This window comes from Ovis aries, chromosome 5, assembly GCF_016772045.2.
Source record: "Ovis aries strain OAR_USU_Benz2616 breed Rambouillet chromosome 5, ARS-UI_Ramb_v3.0, whole genome shotgun sequence".
Lineage (NCBI taxonomy): Eukaryota > Metazoa > Chordata > Mammalia > Artiodactyla > Bovidae > Ovis > Ovis aries.
In genome coordinates, this window is record NC_056058.1 from 21621551 (window position 1) to 21625108 (window position 3558).

The window sequence follows — 3558 nt, forward strand, 5'->3', positions numbered from 1 at the left end:
CAATAAGTCCCTTGGAGAGTTTGCCATGTCATTTTCAAACCTGATATATAGTATGTCAGGGCTGTATATACCATAATCTATTTGCAGTTTATTTTCCCACTAATGGAAATATAGGCTGCTTCCAATTTTACAGTAATAAACAATACTGCAAAGAAAATACTCGTTTATTCCTTCTTCTGAAGCATAATATTAAAACTGGGTATATAACAAGAAATTGTATAAACTGTGTTTATATTTTCTTCCCTGTTTTCCATTAGCCTGTGATTTTCATTATTTGGCTATCTATGTACATGTTTTACTATTAATCTAGTGTTCGCTGTTTGTATATTCTTTTTCGTCTGTCACTTGCTCTCTAACACTGCTTATAGTGAAGTGTATTGGTTGTAGAGACTTAAAAAATGTTATACAGTCAAATTTACCAATTTAACTTTATGGCTTCTAATGTTGGTTTACAGAGAGCTTCCATAACTCAGAGTCCCCAGATTATTTTGATTTATTTTCTTTAAAAGTAATAATTTTATCTTTCAGAACTTTAATCCAACTAGAATTTATTTTTACGACTCAAGTGAAGAAGATCTTTAACTGTGGTTTTGCCAAATATTTATCAGAATTTCCAGCACTACCTTTAGGTAGCTTAAAGGTTCTCTTTCAATTCAAAAGAGTTAAAATTATTTTTATAATTAACTTTCCATATAGATGGGTCACTTTCTGTCAAAGTGATCAGTTTTTTACATCTGTACCAAATAGCCAGTGCTTTAACTATTTTATATTAGAGCAAATTCTCTCAAACATTTTGCTCTAAAACATGTCAGTTGCTTTCTACTTTAAACTGTGCTAGAACAGGGACGGGGGAGCCTGGTGGGCTGCCGTCTATGGGGTCGTACAGAGTCGAACATGACTGAAGCGACTTAGCAGCAGCAGCAGAACAGAGACTGGATTTACTCTCCCAGAAGAAACACTGGACAAAATACACAAACAATAGTCTTCAAGACATTGAAAAAGGAAAATGATCACTGAGAGAAAGGAAATGAATTTAGGCTTACAACTGTCACAGCTTTATGACCTTGAATGTTCCAGGCAACAGAACAGGGAGGGAAAACCCAGGCAGAGCCTGGACAATTTCCCGACCTGAGATGATGGAAATGGGAACTGAGTGGCTATAGTCAGCCCAAACGCTACTCTGTTACTAACAAGTCTCAAAAGTAGGAACTATTCTAAGTAACTTAATTTCGTCTCAGAACAAAGGTCAATCATACACGTTATCAATGCAAAAATGTCCAGCATTTAAGGCAAAATTCACAATGTCTGACGTTGAGAAAATCCAGGAAAAGACAACCCCAAATTAAGGGGGAAAATAATACCAATCAAAAGCAAACAAGAAGGTCTGAAAAGCCCAGCACACCTGAGGTGGCGAGCCTTCCGGGTGGGGACTTGCCATGCTGGTGTGGCCTGGGATGGCCCTGTGGCCGCCAGGGGAGGCTGGACCCTAGGACAAGGGGTGCTTCCTGCCTGACTGGCTCCAGAGCAGCTCCCAACACCTACCTGCCTACTATGCACCTTCACCCTCCACCCCCAACTATGGCCACTACAGGAACGCCCTGACCCCCAAAGAGGAGGGTTTCCAACCCTTCCAGCAGTTGCAGGCCCTGTCCACATAGGCTTCTGGACAGCACCTCCCTTGCTGTGTGCACTGGCCCGGCCTTGCCAAGGGAGCCACTCTATGACCTGCCCTGGTACAGCAAGCTGCCAACTTGGTACCCAATTCCCCACCTCCCCAAGCAGGTGGCATACTTCCAGAATGGCAGTTACCACCAGCGAAGACTTGGGACACACCTGAATCCCCCAGTGAGCTCTGGAAAGTCAAAGTGTTAGCTGCTCAGTCCTTGGGTCTAGCTTTGTGATCGCATGGACTGTAGCCCACCAGGCTCCTCTGTTCATGGAATTCTCTAGCCCCAAACTCGTGAACCGAGGGGAAAGTATCTCACCGCTACCACCTCACCCAGGAAGACCTGAACTTAGTTCTATAATGGATCATCCCCAGCCCGCAGCTTTCGGCCCACTTGCACCATGCAATTTCCAGCCTCCTGATCCCCACCGACAGCTCCGGGTCTGATTTTCTTCCTCAGAATAATGACTCCCTTCAGCTATCAGAAGGTCTCCACCTCCAGCAGATGGGAAGTTCGGTGAAGTCACAGATTTGGGGTATTCTATAGTAGCTTTTTGGCCAAAGGAATCAGGTTCGGAACCTTTCAGCATAAAGTGGTCAACACCAGCGAAGTCAAGATGCACAATTCCTTAATACATGGGAGATCTTTGAAGACGGTCATTTGAGCCACTTTACTTATGGAAAAAGAGGTACAGGGAACTGGACATCCTATGTCAGCTGTGCCCATTTCCCATTGGAGCAGAACCTTGTGGCCACACTAAGTCAAGGGCAGATCTTTTATGAAAGCTGTAAGGAGACCTTCCAGAACCAAGAGCTCCTCCTGTGGTATGGAGATTGCTAGGAGAAGTCTTTGGCTATTCCGGCGAGCCTACAGGTTGTAAAGCACGGGAAGTGGGCATCCGGGTCCTCTAAGGGTGATGACATATCTTTGCCGTACCCAGTGAGGCCCTCTTAGTGGAAGGACTGGGCTCTTTCCCCAACACAGCACCTTCCTGCTGCTTCTCCACTTGCCTGTGGAACTTCTCCCTCCCAACTCTAATGCAGAACACAAAACTGAGGGCATGTCTAACCAGATGGCCATCGCCCAGATGGAGGAAGATGTCCTCATCTCTCTAAAGCTGCTGAACCTACTTCTGTTCACCAGGATACTTTTTCTTGTATCCCTTCACCCACTCACAGAGAACAAAAGTGAAACACATGGATGCAACCTCTGCCTTAAAAAAAAAAAAAAAGCAAATAAAAACACAGACATTAAAATTAACAGTGATATTAAGTTGGTTGTCAATAACTATATTCCACATGGTTAATAAGTTAAATAAAAACCTGAGCATGTTGAATAGAGACATGGAAAATATAAAAAAAGATCCAAAAAACTTCAAACCAAAATCCTAGAGCTTAAAATTATTATGTCAGAAATGAAAAATCCTCTGGATGGGATTGATGGCTGACTGGATATTTCAGCACAAATAATTGATGAACTTCAAGACACAGCAACAGAGATTACAGAATATGAAAAAGAGAGCAGAAAAGTCTAAAATAATGATGAGAATTAGCAAGCTATGTGACAACTTCCAGCAACCTAATATATGTGTGATTAAAGTCCCAGAAGTAGAGAAGAAACAGGGGGTACAGGAAAAACATATGAAGAATAATGGCTCAATTTTTTACTAATTTGGTGAAAAGTACAGTGCACAGCGTGAAGTTTTACAAAGGCAAAAGAAACATTTTAAAAACTGCACCAAAGCATATCATGATCAAACTGCTCAAAACCAGTGATAAAGGCAAAAATATTTAAAGCAGCCAGAGAAAAAAGACACATTACATACAAACGAATAGAGATAAGGATGACAAAATATTTCTTAACAGAAGCAATATGAACCTGGTCATAGTGG

At 42.1% G+C, this 3558-nt stretch overlaps 1 pseudogene; it reads left to right on the plus strand.

Moving 5' to 3' along the window:
* The first annotated feature begins 1454 nt into the window (after positions 1-1454).
* On the plus strand, positions 1455-2621 carry LOC106991166 (PR domain zinc finger protein 14-like; annotated as a pseudogene).
* The last annotated feature ends 937 nt before the right edge of the window (positions 2622-3558 follow it).